The sequence below is a fragment of the Pristis pectinata genome, chromosome 19, assembly GCF_009764475.1.
Source record: "Pristis pectinata isolate sPriPec2 chromosome 19, sPriPec2.1.pri, whole genome shotgun sequence".
NCBI lineage: Eukaryota > Metazoa > Chordata > Chondrichthyes > Rhinopristiformes > Pristidae > Pristis > Pristis pectinata.
Window position 1 is genome coordinate 13,049,195 of NC_067423.1, and position 20,970 is coordinate 13,070,164.

Sequence of the window (20,970 nt, forward strand, 5' to 3'; positions counted from 1 at the left end):
TCCTTGATGTCTGTTTAAATTAAATTCAGCATTGCTGAGAAAACAGGTGTTCAATCCTCTACAAGATTTTCTAATTATAAAATCTTATTTTCTTCCAAATGGCCTATGGCTTTTACTTGCCTACAACACAAAATCCCACAAGTTGATAAGTAACCAAAGGAGTTCATGGTTCCCAGCTCATTATTGACTCTATTCAAAATATCTCCAGGCATTCCAGCTAAGATCAGGAACTCAATGCACATGGAAATCTCAGAATCCAACCAATTCATAGTGCTGCAAGTGATGGTATCGAAAGAGCACATTCATGTTCTGTACAAGCAAGTTATTATTGTCTTTGTTATAGCTATGTTGTTTTTAAACTGAGCCCCAAAAGCACATGTATTTATGCATAATTATTTACAATCTTTTCCAATGGCACTTAGAGACCTCTTTGCACCTCAGATACCCAAAAATAGACATCCATTTTCCATGTCCACTTGTAATTTTATGTCCTGTTTCTGCATCCTTATCAATTGTTTGAAGGAAATAATTCAGCTCAGGCTGAATTAAGACCAACAATGCTGGTAGCCTTGTGCCAATTGAATAATGAATTTGAAGTGCCATAATTTGTTTCAGTTTTGGAGTTTAACAATTGCCACAAAGCAAAAGTCTTTGTGCCAGTTGTCCTGTGTTGGAACTGAGTTCATATTTCAGCAGTTACAGATGTATGGTTCTAACACACTGCACTCAGGAAGCAGTTGAAAGTGCATGTAGAAGATACAAGACTGAAAGAGAGTCAACTTGTATGTTGTTTATAATGTACATTTTTAATATTTTTGTTGTTGAATGCAGCCCTTTTATCCCTATCTCTGCTCTTGCCCTGGTTTTGATGAATGCAATTGATGACCTTGCATATTAGTTGGAAAAAGAGATTCCTAGTAAAGGTTTTCATGGCCTTAAATAAAGTTTCCAAAAGATATGAGGAAAAGTTACCTGATATTAGGATGAACTATTTATACCTTTCCCTGAAAAAGATCAAATGTGAACAATTTTAAAAACTAATTAACCTACTGGAAAATTACACACAGAAATCAAGACCAAGTCCAAGTAGAAATCTCGGACTGGTCATTCCTTAGTTGGGAGACCATCTGGTAAAATCAAAGGTAGCAAATCAATTGCACTTGGAAACAAATGCTCAGCAGACTGAATTCAATAAGAATATCAGTCACATTGGATTGTACAGCACAGCTAAACAAACACATCAAGGAGGACAGAAAATTTGACAAGACTATGCAGATGTACTTCAATCTCCTTTTGGAATGATACATTCTGTTATTATTTTGATATATTCTGTTTTATTTTTAGATAATTGTAATTAACCATACAGCTCAGAACAATTTGAGAAGGATAGAATGAATGTTGTTTGGAACATGGGAGCTTCTTTATAGGGTAGATTGAAGAGCTGGGAGATGAAATAATGAGGCACTGCAGCCACACATCCAGCAGGAGGGTGAAATTTACACTGTGACATGTGTACAAAGTCAATTGTCATTATAAATGTGTGAATATGAATTTGTAATGGGCTATAAATTGACGAATTAGATGTACATACAGATATAAGATTTTTTATTCTTTTGTGTTGATAGTTGTATAAACTTGAAGGTCAGACTGTCTTTCAAATTACTGAGGTTCTATATTTCATTATGTTATCAGTGCTATGTTGAGAGGCAGTGCATTAGAAGGAAAGCAGGATAAATAACATACTCTCAATATTTACCCACCGTGCAGCTTAAATTAAATTTGAAAAAGGCAAAGCATGCATATTGTAGCATCACGCCAAGATGGTGAACAATTTTTATGCAAGTTATACCTTTATTAAGAGTACTGCTTATACTAATTGTTTAGATCATTCCAAATAACGTTTAAAACAGAAACAAATCTTTCCACTGTTTCTTTTACAAACTTCATTCAAAATGCAGAATAAAAATTCATTACACGTAAAATGTATTGCTAACTGTGTCTTGCAGGTTTCTATTGGATGCAGTGTTTTACATGTAAGATCTCTTAAAGGAGAATTTTACTTGACAATATTTTTGTAAAATAGAATTGTGCAATACATGTTTAACAGTTTATTTCCAGGTTTCTAAGTGCCCTGCATTATTCTTTTATTTTGTATCAAAAAGACAATTCAGTAGTAATAATGCAGAGGACAAAATATTTCAAATCATATTTGTATCTTATTGCAAACTGGGGTACTACAGCAGGATAAACAGGATCATAATTATGTTATACTTTACATTACACTTGCAGTTTGAGGATGCCTTTCTGAGATGGTGTTGATATATAATTACAATGCAGGCAGTAATCTCAGAACATTATTGACAGAAGCTTTGTGCCGTGGCTGTTGTGTGTTTGAAGAATTGTTTGGAAAAAAACAGAAAACACCAAACGGAGGCTTGAGCTATCATTAAACCTGAGATTAAAGAAGCAAAGGAGCTGAGAATAGGACATTTACTTTTCTGTAACTTTAATTTCAAGAATTCACTCTGGGAGCACAGAAAAACCCTCTTGTATGAATTGTATTACTCTGTGCCAGTCATTTTTTTCACAAATGGATTCAGGTTTCTCACAAAGTAATTGAAGATCGGAGAGTATAGTAAACCACAGAACCAGAAATTATCTTTGTTACTCCTGCACAGATCAAGCAAAATTAGCCATGATAGACAACATAGTTGTTGCGGTACTGAAGAACTGCACTTCAGAACTAGCCATGCATCTAGCCGAGCTGTTCCATTACAGTTGCAGCACTGGCATCTGTACAATAATGTGGAACTATGTCCAGCTATGTCCAGTTCACAAAAATCAGGGCAAATCCAATGCTGTTAATTACCACCTGATTAGTCTATTCTCAATCCTCAGCAAGATGATGAAAAGTGTCGCCATCATCAACTCTGCTATCAAGCAACACTTTATTCATCAATAGTCTGCTTACTGATGCCCAGGATTCCTCAACTCCACACCTCATCATAGCCTTGGTCCAAAGATGGACCAAAAAACTGAATAACACAAGTGGGCTGATAGTAACAGCTCATAACGTCAAAGCAGTATTTGGCCTAATGTGGCATCACAGAGCTCAAGGAAAACTGAAGTCAATGACTACAAAAGGAATAACAGTCCAATACTTATTCCACATGAAGGAAGATGACCTAGAACCACTTTCAGCTATTTTGTCAACAAACTTCCTTGCATTATAAGGTGAAAATCAGCCCAGATCTGCATACAGTAAGGCCCAGAGAACATTCTGGCATGGCTGGCAAGTGACAAGAAACATTCAGGCCACAAAAGAGTAAAAAAACAAGAGAGTAAAAAACCACCAGCCTTTGACATTCAATAGTATTAACATCACCAAGTTTTCCACCATTGTTACCCTGGTGGGGGATTAGCAGAAAGTAAAAATTCAACTAGACCAGATGCTTAAGTACAATGGCTACAAGAGATCAGAGGTTGGAATCTTATGATGAAGTATTTAAGACTGTGAGAGAGATAGACAGGGCAGATAGGCAAAATATTTTTCTCATATTTGGGGATAATAAAAAGAGGAAGGCCTGGGTTTAAGGTGAGAGGAAGGAGTTTTAAGGGGATCTGAGGGATAGTTTTTTTTAAGAGTGGTTAATAACTGGAACACACTGCCAGATGAGGTGGTGGAATCAGATATAATTACTACAGTTAAGAGGCATTTAGACAGACACTTAAATAGGCAAGTCATAGAAAGATACGGTCCGAATGTTGGCAAATAGGATTAGTGTAGATGGGCAAAAAGGTCGGCATGGATGTAGTGGGCCGTTTCTGTGCTGTACAACTCTATGATTCCGTGAGTGATTCAGTACTTAACACCCCAGAGCCCTTCCACCATGTAGAAGACACAGATCAGGAGTGTAGTGAAATACTCTCCAGTTTCCTGAATGAACGCACCCAAGTGGAATGTAATGTGGGGAAATATGAAGTTTTCTGTTTTGGCAGGAAAGATTTGAATAAAACAAACCTATTATCTAAATGATAAGAGATTGCAGAGCTCTAAGACAATCTGGCTCCCTTAATGCATGATTTACAAAAAGCTAGTTGCAGGTACAACCTGTAATTTGCAAAGCTAACAGAATGTTATTGTTTATTGCTTGGACTATTAAATACAAGAGTATTGAGGTTATGCTTCAATTCCAAAGGCCATTGATGAGACCTCAAGTACCGGTCTCCTTAAAAAGGATCTGATTGTGTTGAGAATGTGTTACCTTATGATAAAAGATTGGACAGGTTAGGCTTGTATTGGTTGAAGTTTAGAAGGGTGAGAGGCAAGTTAATTGAGGGAAAATGACAGGCTGGATGTAGAAAGGATGTTTCTCTTGTGAGAGAATCTAGAGCTGGGGGTCATTGTTTAAAAATAATGAGTCACCCATTTGAAACAGATGAAGCAAAACTTTTGCAATTTTCTTCTTCAAAGGTCTGTGGAAGCAGTCTTTGAATATTTTTAAGGCAGAGACAGACACTTGACGAGCAAGATGAAAGGTTACCACAGGTAGACAGGATTGCAGAGTTGTTACCAACGTATTAGCCCTGATCTTATTTGAAGGCTGAGCTTGATTGCCTGAGTGGTCTACTCCTGATCCTAATTTGCATGTTTGTATTTCTGCGATTCAACTCCGACCAGCTTCGAGCTGCAAATAATTTGATATGTTAGATATAAATATTATAAACTTTTCCCCCTGCATTAAAATTCTGTCATTTCCACCCTTAAATTGTTCCAAAAAAGTCTTATTTTTGTTCATTGTGGTGCAATTAGCCACAAAGATTGAATTAGAAGAGATCAGCTGATGAAATATGTATCATCTATTTTCAGCATTTTTTATCGTATTTGTTACCTGGACCATTTCTTCTCATCAAAGACCAAATTAAGGAGACATCTTTCCAAGTTAAGCTTGCCTTCAGCTGCACTTTGTTTTATTCTCATGATGTCTAAGATTAATGAATTTGTATTGGCAATAAGAAAGATAAGTTTTACTGGTTAGTTTTACTTTGATTATATCTTGGTGGCAGTAAATGAATAATAAATAATGGATCTAGTGTTTTAATGCATTAAAAAAGGTAGAAATTATTTATTTAGTTGTTAACCTTTCTGGTTAATCAATTCTTGATTCAAATACCCCAATTATAAGTCACACCAATTAGACCTAATTTACAATTGAAATGATTTATATAAGTATTTATTATCTGAACATCAAACATTAGGTCAGTTATATTTTAGATGATGAGTTCAATCATTAAAATCACCTTTGATTACCCAATCTATTTAGGATCCTTTAAACTAGCCTAGAGTATAGGTGACCTTAATAGTCTGACCTTTGTCATCAACCTTGTAATAACTTATTCATCTGAAGGCGGCAATGAGGCAGTGTGAGATCACAGAAGGATTTAAAGTCAAGGTTGTGGATTTTAAATTTAATCCATTGAGCGATGGTTGAGTCAGCATATGTCAGGGTTTTCAGATGAGAAGCTGCTCAGAAAAGGCAGCTGTGTTCTAAACTGTGTTCAGAAGAGCTGAGGCTGACAAGAAGGGCACTGGAGAAGACAAATCTATATGTGATGCATGTGTTGATAATGCCAAAAGTATGCAATAGAGGTGGATGGAGTAGTCTGCTGAAGATGATGAGGACAACCAAAACAACATGTAATCACATAGAATTTGAAATGTTAAAGAGCTTTCCATGGTTTATTATAAATATGTAATCAGCTGGGAACAGTGACTAAGGGATTACATCCTTTGAGATACTCCTAAAATACTGAGTATTGGAGAAGCAATCTAACAATGCACAGTCACAATGCTGAAAAGGCTTTTCGACAGACACTTAAATAGGCAAGGCATAGAAGGATGCAGACTTCATGCGGGCAAATGGGATTAGTACAGATGGGTAAACAGGTTGGCATGGACACGCATTTCTGTGCTGTACAACTCCATGACTCGATGAATTGTGATAAAATAACACACACAGCAAAATGGGAAGTAAAAGATTCAATTTTTAATTACCTTCTTTAAACATTTTGCAAAATGCTAAGCAAAGATTGAAATGTACATATTATTCAGATGGTTAAAATATCTGAGGGATTGATCAGAGTACTTTAGAGCTAGACCTGTGTGTAAACACCTTAAGGCTTTGTCAGTACAACTTATTTCATTTAAATGCATTGGTGAAGGATGTAAAACAGCACAGAAAATTGGACCACACTTATCTCCTTATTAAAATGCACATGTGCTGAAGTCTCAGAATTGCTTTCTGATGTAGGGAAAAGAAAACTGATGGTTTTGCCATCATCACAACCAGAATATCCAGTCTATTTATCTATGAAAACATTGGCTCAGTCAGAAAACATTGGCTCAGCCTTTAAAAATAGGGAGAAGAAATGCTTCAGGATATGTAAACATGTTTAAGTAGAGCTGCATGAGCCACCTATGCCAATTTTGTTTGAGGCCTCGGATGAGTAAAAATCCAATGTGTGCTATTGAATTGTCAATCCCAGGCCTTGCTTGCACAAACTGTATATGATCCCAAAGTCAGATGCAAAGTACAACTTTGGCTCTACAATCACCCACTTTAGCAGGGTACAAACATGTGGTACAACCATTGCCACAATTCCCAGCTCCCGTGACAGCTTCAGGGCAGATTTTCCCTCCAGTGGTGTGAGGAGTAGCAAGATTCAGTTGTTAGCACAATTGACCTCTGCATTCCAATGTGCCACCTTGAAGGCAGCAAGGATGTCTAAGTAATGAAGAGTATCTCTGTGGTGTAGTAGACCCTGGCTACCTGACATAACCCCACCATATATGTCACGTGAGAGTCATCGGGACTGCATGTTGCCAGCCTGGCTCATGATTTTATCCAGGGCCTTCTTACTACCTAAGAAGGTAACTTTGTAACCATTCAGAATTTCAGGAGCATTCATTTGGTATTTCAACCTTCAACAGATCAATAACGTATGTAAGATACTTACGTTAACAGTGATAAGTTGGGTATGAAAATAATGATGAGATCATGCTGGGCTTGGGTTTTATTTTAGTTCATGCCCAAGAAGCCCTTGATAAAGTAACACTTGGATGTAATATGCGCAAATAGATTCCATTTGCAAATAATATTTCCTAGTGAACAAAATTCATACATGTTTGTACCCTTGTTGAATGATTTAAATGTCTTATTCATGACCACAAATGTATTAGTAATAAATGGGCTCCACTGAACATTTACTCAGATGGTTTATAATTCTTGACATGAGATAATCTTGACATTTATGTTATATTTTTTAAAAATGTTTTCTTGCATGCAATAGCATTTAAAAGCACTTAACTCTCTTGAAATCCCAATGTTTCATGCTGTCAGTTTCTATGTCCTTTGCTGATCTATGGGAGGGAGCAAGCTGCCAAAACAGGAGGATATTTATTACAAGAGATTTCCATGAACAGATGCCGTCGCTTCAGGGGCTTGTGCTGTGTGACTGCATAGTTTAATTGCTGGTGAAAATGCCACTGATCTTAATGCTGTTGAACACCATTTGGTTATTGGGTCTCAACACGCTGGAATCTTCCAGCATATATATCAGCAGCACACTCTTGCAGTTTATGCGCAATTACAGGGTTTAAATGTGGCACTCTAGATGTGATGATGCCCTAATTGTTAGGCTGTTAGATACAAAATAATTGTTTGCAATTTTTATTATTCTGGGTACTTTAGGAGTCTTTTTGACAATGGAGTATTTAGCAAATTTGACAACTCACTGGACATACTGGAAGAAGGAAAGCCAAGTGATTGGTATTTTTGCATAGGATATATGGCACAGAAACAGACCCTTTGGACTAATTGTTGCATGTAGGCATTTATGCTCCATTAGAATCTGCTATTGTCTTTCTTCTTCCATGTCTATCAGTGTAATCCTCAGTGTAATGAGAATGTACACCCGTCCCAATCCTCATCTGACTGGTATATTTGGAATTCTCTGGGCTCGAGTCAGCTCACCGAGCTCTATTAAGCCACAGTTACATTTGCATCACTAATTAAGTGCTTCTGGCATCTTCAAGGTGGAATATTCTTGAATCTGTACTTTTGTTACCTTTGTACCCAAATATTTTGATGCTCTTCAGATGATCTCCCATCTCCTACCATCTATTAATTTCAAAACTGTGCTGTCTGCATCTGAAAACACACTGTGAATTTGGTATATGCTATCTTTCAGTCCGCCAACATAGTGATTTTAAAATATCCGGTTTCTCCATCACTTTGCTGATTTATTTCTGTACAGAGTAACATAAGAAATAACAGAGAGAGGCCATGTGGCTTTTCGAACTTGTTCTGCCAATAAGTAATGTCATAACTGATCATGCATACACTTCTTACTCTTCTCCCATATTTCTGGATTCTCTTTGTGTCAAAAAAAGGAAATTTTGACCTTCAGCCCTCTGTTTATAAGTGCACAAGTGCCTCCACCCTCCCATTGGTAGCCTTGACTTTACCTGTGAGCTTTTGAATTCTACTATAGTTATATTTCTTCATTTTTGGAAGGAAGCCATTTAATCCATCAGGTCTCTCAGAATAATTCGACCAATCCCATCCCCTATCTACTCCCCAAACTTTCTCCTGAAACGTCTCCATATCTCATCTCCATATTTCCTTCTCTTAGAGTCACAGAGAGCAGGAACAAGTTCCTCAGCCCACCAGGTCAACCATCAAGTAACGATCTATACTAATCCCATTTACCAGTACTTGGGTCACAGCCTTCCATGCATTGGCTATTCATGTGCTCATCCAGATTCCTTTTAAATGTTGTCCTAGTACCTTCCTCCACCACCTTCTCAGGCAGTGCATTCCAGATTGCAACCACCCTTTGGGTGAAAACATTTTCTTCTCAGATGCCAAATAAACCTCTTACTCCTCTCCTTAAACCTTGTACCCCTGGTTTCTCCATTATGGGGAAATGTTTCTCACTATCCATCTATCTGTGCCCCTCATAATTTTCCTTTTGCTCCCTTACATTTTTTGACCAGACATTTAGTCAAATGCTAATATTGCCATGTTGTTTTCGTCTGATGTAAATTTCAGTGATGCAACTTGGGATTTCCAACTTTAGCTTTTTGCTATCATTGATGATTTCTGTACCACTGACGTGAGGTGGCACTACATCAGATTGACAAGTCCACTTTCTTGAATTTAAAAATTAGTTGACCTGAAAATTTGAGCTAGATCAGGCTGACCTTTGCTAGCAGTTCCATTCAGAATCACTGGCATTCAGATGTTGAAACAGAAGTTCCTGAATTCGAAACTCTCCTGTCTGCATCTGAACACAAATTATGATTCTGTCCACTCTAAACTACACTGGCTTTCAATCAACCATTTTAAACTGATTTTAAAATTCTGAACCTCTCCGTCACTTTGCTGACTTATTTCTTTCCATACAAAAGTACGTATGAAAGAACATAGGAAAAAGGAGCAGAGAAAGACCACGTGGCTGTCCAAGCCTGTTCCACCGTCAAGTAAGATCGCAATTTATACTGAGAAGTCAGCACTTACGATATGTGTAGTCACTTACAGTCCACTAGAAGGATTCAGGCTTGCTGGGATTACCCAGTATTAACTTGGGAATGGCCTTTTCTGCCTCGCATGAGCTCAGACCTGAAGCAGAAGCTGTGATCTCAATTATTTCAGGGTGTTCGTGGAGTAAAGGGCAAGTTAGTTCTTAAATTACTTTGAAGTTTTTCAATTGTTGTTTTTAGTTAACTTTTATTTTTTATTTTAAATTATTGACTTCAATTTTGACTTCATGCCACTGAACATGACTTTTAAAATCTATCAAAATCAACAGCTACTTGCAGTCGGCAACTGGCTCCCCCACCCCCTTTCCCACCTACTCTGCTGGCTGTCAAAACCTTTTGGAGAGGATGGGGCCTCGGTATTCTGCCACCTGAGACTCTGATACCATCCACACCACAGCATGGAATCCAGGGTGTGGAAGACAGACGAAATAGGACCAGTGCTGGTATGTGGGGTATGGGTGGACTGTAGGCCAGCACAATCCAACCCAGTTGTCAATTATAAAGTGCTGCTAAATAGAAATCCTCAAAGGGAAAGACATCATTTGATCATAGATTACACCAAAGAGGGACTTTAACACATATACAGGATGGATATATTTCTGAAACATATAATCAAGATCTTACTAAAATTCAAATGAGATATTAAAGTAGAGTCCTTTACCCAATCGTCTTGTGAATATTCAGTGGACGACATATCGAAGATGTGGACCGATGGGTTTTTGGTAACAACAGAGCAAAGGGATATGGCGTTAGGTTAGGAAATAACATAGGAGCTCAGCCATTTCTTAGAAATTTGTAACTATTTAAAATCTTAATTGTGTTAGCTGTGGCTGAATGATCACACTCTCACCTTGAGCACTGAGGAAGCATTTTACTTTCAGCAGGGCCTTTCCTTTCATGAGGTATTAAAGCAAGCCCCCATATAACATGGCTATACAAAATTGCTTTTCAGCATTTTGAAGAAGAGAAAGAGAGCTCTCCCTAATGCCCTGACCAATATTTATCCCTCAGCAACATCCGAAAATCACATCATCTCGTTGTGATCACATTACTGTTTGTGAGGCTTTGCTTTCTGCAAATTAGCTTTCATATGTCCGACATTTTGACTAACCTCAGATGTACTTAATTGGCCATAAAGTGTTTCGGGTTGTTCTGAGGTCACACATAATACTGCATAAATCCAAGTGCCTGGGGTATTGTTTGTCATTTTGTGCTTCATACAGAATCAGAAAAGTCAGAAGTCATGAATTGCTAGGTCAACATGAGGCCTTTTGAGGCCATACTTATTCCTGGTCTGTCTCCCAAGTTCACTGGACCTCAGGTGAATCTATCTGGTTAGTTGGACACACATTCCCTTGCTTAATGGCAACAGATGTTGGCTGAAAAATAGTTTGTTTAAAAACGATTATTAAACGATAGAGTAGGCTTGCTAAGTATTTAGGACAGCTCCCTGAGTATGATGGATGCAGAGTTGACTGAACTGGGATGGTCCGAGTCTTGTCCTGATATGATTGCTTGCATATTTACAAAAAACCCATCCATCATTTATTTTACTGTCCTCTATATTGTTTACAACTCTGGCGTATTGTACCAGCAGCGATATCCAGGGCTAGTTACATTGTGGGTCTGGAATCAACATGTAGGTAAAGGTAACTTGTCACAAGATATTGCCTTACCTGGAACCTTGTGCTTAGACACGTTGCTGCCAATGTGCAGAATGTTCTTCATCTACCAATGGATAGGTAATTGGAATAATCTGTGCCACAGTATCAGATTAAGGCCAGTGAAATCAGAGCCTGATTCCTTTGTGTTGACCCCTCTGACAACCTCTACCTTTCTAACATAACACTGTCATAAACGTTAAGAGAATGCAAAAGAAATCTGGATGTGGGCAACACGGCTCCCTAATTCAGTAATGCATTTATTGGCATATTTAAAACATTCATTGTTATCTATTAAAAAAATAAGATTGACGGTAGGATTGCACAGAAAGAGCTGTTGCCATGGTAACACATTGGCTTAGTTAGACATGTTATGCTGTGCTTTATCACCAGTCAAAGTTGTCACCAGCTGCCACTATATGTAGACCTGATTGCATAAAGGTGTCATGTCCCCTCCTGTTAGGAAAATGAGTGAACAAAATTTTTTTATGACAATCCCAGCTTTCAGGTTCATTTTCTGATGCTACCCCACAAATTAACAGATTTGTTAATATCACACTTTTTCGTGATTTGATTTGACCTCTAGTTTGCTGGTGCAATGCCTAATTGCTATGCCATCATACTGAATTTAGTTACTAAGGAGCTTTACTAAAGGGTCTCCTGGCCCAGTATTTGCTATCTGAAGTTATAGCATAGAAGGCACCCCATGTCCTCGCTCTCACAATGTGCCTTAATTAAGGTGTAATTGTAAGTCCTGTGGCATCCTATCTCATTTACAGTTTGCATAAGAGTGTAAGTTTGAACAATCTGCTTATTCAACTGCAGTTTGCAAGTTTTAAAGATGAGAACCAGTAACGTTGAACGGAAGTACTTGAAGTTATTTCAACTGGAATGCTTGTGGGTCAGCAGGGAGAGTTGGTTCTGCCAGAATGGGCCAGAATTTTGGAACTTAGAAAGACTGTTTTCCCCAGACTTGAGAATGATAAAAGGAATTATGATATAAATGTACAAAATCATGATCAGCAACAGAATAATAAGAAATCTGTTTCCAATGGCAGTAGGTTCACCAACCAGAGGAAACCAGCATAAGGTATTTTGCAAAAGAATAAGAGGCAACATTAGAAAAATATTACACAGTGTGATGTGATATGGAATGCGGTGCCTAAAAGAGCAATAAACATGAGCTCAAATCCCACTACAATAATTGGCAAACTTAAATTCAAGTCATTAAGTATATGCAGAATTGAAATGCTAGTATTGATCATAGATTTCCATTTCTAACCTAAATCCATTTGGTTTAATACTATCCTTGGGGAAGTAAATCAGCCGTCATCAACCTGCTGTGTTCTAAGTGTGATTCCATGCAGTTCAAATGGAATTTTGGATGGGCAATAAATGGCCATTTTACCCAGTAACGCCCAGATCCTTAAAACAGATCCTTAAAAGAAGACACTGAAGGGGTCAAGAGAGTTGATGAAGAGAGAAAGCTGAATAGCGATAGTATTTGGGTGAAATCATGATTTAGTCAAGGGCCACGAGAATTGTGGCAATGGAAGAAATCCTTCAGCTACAACCGCTTAGAAAAACATAGAAACATAGAAAAACCTACAGCACAATTCAGGCCCTTTGGCCCACAAAGCTGTGTCGAACATGCCCCTACCCTAGAAATTACTAGGCTTACCCATAGCCCTCTATTTTTCTCATCTCCATGTACCTATCCAACAGTCTCTTAAGAGACCCTATCGTATCTGCCTCCACCACCTTTGCTGGCAGCCCATTCCACACACTCACCACTCCCTGAGTAAAAAACTTAGCCCTGACATCTTCTCTATACCTACTCCCCAGCACCTTAAACCTATGTCCTCTTGTGGCCACCATTTCAGCCCTGGGGAAAAGCCTCTGACTATCCACCTGATCAGTGCCTCTCATCATCTTATATACCTCTATCAGGTCCCCCCTCATCCTCCTTCGCTCCAAGGAGAAAAGGCCGAGTTCCCTCAACCTGTTTTCATAAGGCATGCTCCGCATTCCAGGCAGCATCATTGTAAATCTCCTCTGCACTCTTTCTATGGCTTCCACATCCTTCCTGTAGTGAGGCGACCAGAACTGAGCACAGTACTCCAAGTGGGGTTTGACCAGGGTCCTATATAGCTGCAACAGTACCTCCCGGCTCCTAAATTCAATTCCCTGATTGATGAAGGACAATACACCATATGCCTTCTTAACCACAGAGTCAACCTGCACAGCCGCTTTGAGCATCCTGTGGACTCGGACCCCAAGATCCCTCTGATCCTCCACACTGCCAAGAGTCCTACCATCAATATTATATTCTGCCATCATATTTGACCTACCAGAATGAACAACTTCACACTTATCTGGGTTGAACTGCATCTGCCACTTCTCAGCCCAACTTTGCATCCTGTCTATGTCCCGCTGTAACCTCTGACAGCCCTCCAAACTATCCACAACACATCCAACCTTTGTGTCATCCGCAAACTTACGAACCCACCCCCCCACTTCCTCATCCAGATCGTTTACAAAAATCACAGAGTAAGGGTCCCAGAGCAGATCCCTGAGGTACACCACTGGTCACCGACCTCCATACAGAATACGACCCTTCAACAACCACTCTTTGCCTTCTGTGGGCCAGCCAGTTCTGGATCCACATTGCAATGAGCCCTTGGATCCCATGCCTCCTTACTTTCTCAATAAGCCTTGCATGGGGTACCTTATCAAATGCCTTGCTGAAATCCATATACACTACATCTACTGCTCTCCCTTCATCGATGTGTTTAGTCACATCATCAAAAAATTCAATCAGGCTTGTAAGGCAGGACCTGCCCTTGACAAAGCCATGTTGACTCTTCCTAATCATATTACAGCTCTCCAAATGTTCATAAATCCTGCCTCTCAGGATCTTCTCCATCAGCTTACCAACCACTGAGGTAAGACTCACCGGTCTATAATTTCCTGGGCTACCTCTACTCCCTTTCTTGAATAAGGGAACAACATCCGCAACCCTCCAATCTTCTGGAACCTCTCCCGTCTCCACTGATGATGCAAAGATCATCGTCAGAGGCTCCACAATCTCCTCGCTCGCCTCCCACAGCAGCCTGGGGTACATCCCTTCTGATCCCAGCGACTTATCCAACTTGATGCTTTCCAGAAGTTCCAGCACCTCCTTTTTCCTAATATCTACATGCTCAAGCTTTTCAGCCTGCTGCAAGTCCACACTACAATCCCCCAGATCTTTTTCCATAGTGAATACTGATGTAAAGTATTCATTAAGTACCCCCGCTATTTCTTCCAGATCCATACACTTTCCCACTGCTGCACTTGATAGGCCCTATTCTTTCACATCTTATCCTCTTGCTCTTCACATACTTGTAGAATGCCTTGGGGTTTTCCGTAATCCTGCCCGCCAAGGCCTTCTCATGTTCCCTCCTGGCTCTCCTAATTTCCTTCTTAAGCTCCTTCCTGTTAGCCTTATACTCTTCCAGATCTCTAACATTACCTAGCTCTCTGTACCTTTTGTAAGCTTTTCTTTTCCTTTTGACTAGATTTATTATAGCCTTTGTACACCACGGTTCCTGTATCCTCTCGTGACTCCCATGTCTCATTGGAACATGCCTATGCAGAACTCCACACAAATATCCCCTGAATATTTGACATATTTCTTCTGTACTTTTCCCTGAGGACATCCATTCCCAATCTAATCTTCCAATTTCCTGCCTGAGAGCCTCATAATTCCCTTTACTCTAAGTAAACGCCTTTCTAGTCTGTCTGTTCCTATCTCTCTCCAATACTATCGTAAAGGAGATAGAATTATGATCACTATCACCAAAATGCTCACCCACTGAGAGGTCTGACACCTGACCAGGTTCATTTCCCAACACCAAATCAAGCACAGCCTCTCCTCCTGTAGGCCTATCTACATATTGTGTCAAGAATCCTTCCTGAACACTCTTAACAAACTCCACCCCATCCAAACCCCTCACAGTCTGGAGATGCCAATCGATATTTGGGAAATTAAAATCTCCCATCACAACAACTCTGTTATTATCACACCTTTCTAGGATCTGCTTCCCCATCTGCTCCTCAATATCCCTGTTACTATTGGGCGGCCTATAAAAAACACCCAGTAAAGTTATTGACCCTTTCCTGTTCCTAACCTCCACCCACAGAGACTCCGTAGACAGTCCCTCCATGACGTCCACCTTTTCTGCAGCCGTGACACTATGTCTGATCAACAGTGCCACTCCCCCACCTCTTTTGCCTCCCTCCCAGTCCTTTCTGAAACATCTAAAACCCAGCACTTGAAGCAACCATTCCAGACCCTGAGCCATCCAAGTCTCTGTAATGGCCACCACATCATAGCTCCAAGTATTTAGATACAGGGAAATTGCTAATTCTATCCTAACCAGCTGCACAATGGCAGAGATGCGTTGCAGGAAGATATTAACCATTTCAAGTGCTGCAGGAGCCTGGATAATCAAAGCTCCAACAGCACTTGAGAGCTCAAGACCATTTTGGCAAAAGCAGCCCAGCTGATCAGAACTCCTCTCCACATAGCCCCCAGCTACTCCACCCTATCCTCTAAACCTTTCATCAACAGATGCACAGGGGCTGCTTGTATACCCATCCCCAAATGCATTGCAGTTATTCACCAACAGCAACTCCTAACCCCGTGACGTCAAGCATCAAGAACAAGCACAGGAGGCACATGGGATCTCCATTACTTGCAGTGTCTCACATTTTCCAGACTCAGAAATATAAATCCTGGAAACCCCTGCTCAGTGACATTGGGTATATCATCACCAGAAAGAATGCAGCAGTTCATGAAGGCTGCTCACCACAGCCTCCCTCCCATCACTCCATCCTTCCTCTCATCCTCCCCATCCCTTCCTCTTCCATTCCTCTTCCCTTTCACACCACCCTCAGTCCCTCCCTCTGCCCCTGCATCCTTGCCACCTTTTGTCTCTTCCTTCTGTAGAAGCTACAGTTAAATGTCAATATTTGATGGACAGCAAGTCAGAGCATGACTTAGCTGGCATTCAAAGTATTTATGGGGGTCAGGGGGTGGGCTGTTATTGAGGTGCAAGATTTGTTACACTTCCTCCTTTTGGAAGTCAACAGTAAATAACATTGCATATTTCTTACTGTAAAATCCAGGGCCATTGTGTCTCTGAGGTGACATATAAAATTATATTAGCTCAGCAGTGGTTCACGACTCAATCTTTTTAGACCAGAAGCCCAGCTGTGAAAATTATATGGGAAGAATGGGCATCCCATGTGATGTCATTGTACAATGCAGCCAGGTTTATATTTTCTTCCCAGGCGTCACCTTCGTTGCAGCTCTGTTGATAATTCTTTTGCAGATCTTCCCACTCACACAATCACCTTTACCTTCCACCCACCCTGTCTACTTCCATAACCTGCCTCACCCCTCCAAATTATCTCCATGTTTCCATTTCTGGCCACTTGCCTGTTACCTGATAGTCATTATTCTGCTATTAGCTGTCAAGGCCCTGAACTCTGCAATTCTCCCCATAAACCTCTCTGCTTCACTTTTATCCTTTGAGGGACTCCTGAAAACCTACATTTTTGACTAATCTTTTGTAGCTTGTTGTCAGGTTTTGTTTAACAACACTCCTTTGAAGCATTTTGGGATGTTACATTGGGTTAAATATGGTATAAATGGCAACTTATGTTCTACATGCTCACCTGAAAGCTCTGGGTTTGTTAAATGACTGACACTATACTTGTATCTGAGTATATGTTTGGCTGAGCTTACAGTAGTTGTTTCTATCAGCATTCGTTGTCTGGGGGAAGATGAAAGCTGAAATTGACTTCAGAAGCTATTTCAACCAGTTTCAACAGCCTTTTGAACATCCTTCCCACACTTATTGCTACCTTAGGACCTGCCTTCCCACCATCAGAAATGTAGTTGCTCTTATGATTCTATAGACCAGCTGTCTTTTCCTGCCTATCAGTTTTGTACACCTACACAAATGTTTCCAGACTATTTCTCCAGCTATATCACTGACCAAAGAAAATCCACATCATAATATTTTCCTATTTCAAGATATTTTCCCCCATTATTTCAGGACTGTTCTTTTAAATTTTGAACTTGATGTGAAATAATTAAACTTCTGATGTACCTTGTTATGACCAGTACATTGTTGAGTATGTTGCTACCACAGTTCCTGCATAAACAAAATCACAGAGTGGACACAGAATCAAATGATTTTTGCTGTCCTTTTGAATCCGAATTCAGCTTTAATGACAGGAACTTTGCTAAAATGGTCAGTGAAAGTGATTTCCTTTACTAGCTGTTATGAACCAGCAACAAAAGAAACACACCAAGTCATGTACAAGTGTTAAAAACTATTTTATCAATAACTACTTATGATAATAAGAAAAATAAAAGTAAAAATGTTAGAATGTTAGAAGTAAAAATGTTAAATCTTAAACATTAACCCCAAAAACTCTAAACTCGAAGTGTGTGTGTGGCAAATTCCCAAACTCCAAGTCCAGTAATGGTTCTCAAAGTTAAGTTCAGCAAGCCATAAGGTGAAACGTGAGCAAAGGCTTCTTCAACAACCACCATTGACTGAAGAAAAAACGCAGAGAGAAAATAGTAATTACGAAATCCAAATGTTCCACTTTGGAACCCAAACGACACCTCAGTGTTTACTCAGCAGTGACCACTCCACCGCATCTGCCTCACCCCGAAAGGCTCTCGAGACGTGGCCGTCCACACAAATACCTGTTTCCCTCTACAGGTTAACGACAAAGTGGACTCCACCGGATTACTCCAAAAATCCATACGTGGATTGTAGTGACAGACACAGTTATTGTTTTTCATCCATCGATAGAGACTAGCAGGTTGTTCTCTCTCACTCTCGCTCTCTCGCTCTCTCTCTCCTCTGACTGATACCAACTGACTGCTTCAAAAACGTCATTACGTCCTTTCTCTTCTGTTGTCGTAACCATGCCGCGCGCGTGCACACACACACACACACACACACACACACACACACACACACACACACACACACACACTCACCACTATGCTCTATCTTAAAGGGACATTCACCAATAGTAACTTAGTCCGTAACATAGCCAAGCTGCATGGCTAGAGATAGAACTTCATATTCTTTAGGTTTGTCCAAACAAAATGTCATCTCAAATAATTCAGCTTTCCTTTAGATGTTTTAAGTGCTGACTGTTGCCAAAAAATGACTTTGCTGCAAGGCCTTTTATCTGTCATGTTTGGGTCAGTGCAAAAGATGTTGCAAAGTTAACTATTATGTTATCAGATTTTTATGCTTTTGACAGCATGGGTGTTTGTCCTTGATGCTGCTTGATGGATATTAAAACCTTCAGGTTAATGGTTTGCCTTTTGATGACAGTGAATGAAATGCTTAAAAGATACAGTAAGTATATATTAATTTGTAGCGGTGAGTAAGCATGAGATTAACTGTCACAACAGATTGTGCACCAGATCATTCAAATCTGTTTATTTTAACCAAATAGCCCTTGTGGATTGAAGGCCAGTATGACTTTGACTTGGATTCCTCCTGGTAAAGTATACTTTTACACAATTATTGCACTGTGTGAAATAGATCAGGTTAATGTTAATTACATACTCATTTGCCTTATCAGCTTAAAGGCATAGTTAACAAGAGAGGAGGGTTTGCAGTAGCTGGGATGGGTTGTTGTTTGATTTCTTTCATGCTCCTGTCATTCATTGAACAAATTGATATAAGAATTTTTTGCCATTAGGTGGATAATGAATTTAGAAGTATTGCTTTACCCTAAATCTTTTGACTTGTTGTTCATATTTAACACAATGATGTATTAGGTTTTGAGGTCAAGCACATGAAACAACATCCAGTACTGTACCTGAAGGCGTCCTGAAGGGAGTTTCTTCAGTTGAGAATTTAGGTTTGAAATTTAAGACTATGTTGCTGGTTAGTACATCATGAAACATTAAAATTTGTCATAGATTGAGTTAATGGAATTGTTTAAATTCATTCGATGTTGGATGTTCAATGTTGGATCCTCAGATGTGACTTTTGGATGTGACTTTCATCCCAGCAAAACAACTGTATTTAAGTCTAAAATGTCAAAGGGGTGTCTGTTTGTCCTGTTAACTAACAGCAAAATGGCAGGCTTAGTTTGACTAACAAACATGTGAACCAGACAGTCTTTGTACGCTTATGATGAGAATTGAGTTTTCCACACCAGCATTCCCTGATTGAATTGCTAGGTAGCAAGCAGACCTCCCCAAGAGGAGTGACAGTCCAAGTAAGACCACGCTCACATGTGTCCTTGCAACATGATCTAATGTGATGAAAAATGACATACCATTGCTGTGATTCAATGAAATGCAAATTCAAGAGAAGTCTCAGGTCAGGAAATTTTGCAGGAAAAGTAACCTTGCATGAGATATTGAAAGTTGTGTTCAAAATATTCTCTCCAAACCAAGCAAAATACTCTCACCCTACAATATTTTTCTGTCATCCTTCTGATCTTAATCACCAAACTGTTGCTGACTTTGCTTTGAAGAACCATGACTCAAGTCTCTCAAATTCCATCTCTAATCCTCTCCTCAATTTCTCTCCTCCTTAAAATGCTCCTTAAACCCTACCAATTTGACCAGTCATTTGGTCAACTGTCCCTACATGTCTTCATTGTTTTGTCTGATAGTTTTGTTTCCTAACATTTATGTGATAATGTTTCTGTGAAGTTCCTTGGAAGGCTTTATAGTGTGAAAGGTTCCATAAAACACTTGGTGTTAATATGGTCAGAAATATGCATCTAAATTGTGTGAATGGAATTAAGATATGTATCAGCCATGATCTAATTGAACAGTGGAAGAGGCTTAGGGCTTTCTCCTGTTCTTGTAGAAACATAGAAACATTGAAAAACTACAGCACAATTCAGGCCCTTCGGCCCACAAGGCTGTGCCGAACATGTCCCTACCCTAGAAATTACTAGGCTTACCCATAGAGGGTTATTTTGTTCAGCTCCATGTACCTATCTAACATCTAAATACCTATCTAAATGTTCTCTGTCAACTACTATTGCTATAAGGCATGTCAATTTTAAAGTAAAATTGGATACAGATTAGTTGTGATGGGAGCTGATGAATGTGGCATAATAACCTGAGAGATTATCGAAAACTGCAAATGCTGGAAATCTGAAACAAAAACAGAAAATGCTAGAAATACTCAGCAGGTCAGGCCGATTCTGTGGGAAGTTAACGGTTTAGCAGAGTCCCTTCATTTGAGGGATATCTGAGATTAATATGTGAAAGGCCTTCTATGGGTATATGATTAGTGAGAGAAGGACTGAAACCAATTAGGGACCAAGATGATAATCAGTGCGCAGAAGTGGGGGCTAAGGCTAGAATACAAAATTGTATTCTGGATCTGTCTTTAATGAGGTAGACAATTTTACAGTGGAAAGGAGGTAATAGACAAAGCAGACAAGGTGAAAATTAAGAAGGGGGAGATATTAGAAAGGGGCCTCTGGTTAAAATCAGAGACTTTTTCCCAGTGCGACAATGGCTAACGCAAGGGGACATAATTTTAAGGTGATTGGAGGAAGGTATAAGGGGAATGTCAGGGGTAAGTTTTTTTTACACAGAGAGTGGTGGGTGCATAGAAGCCACTGCTGACAGAGGTTGTGGGGGCA

General features: G+C 39.5%; 1 protein-coding gene across 1 annotated transcript in view; it reads left to right on the plus strand.

The window, feature by feature from the left end:
• exoc4 (exocyst complex component 4) overlaps positions 1–20,970 on the plus strand; it is a 374,968-nt gene that overhangs the window by 144,905 nt on the left and 209,093 nt on the right.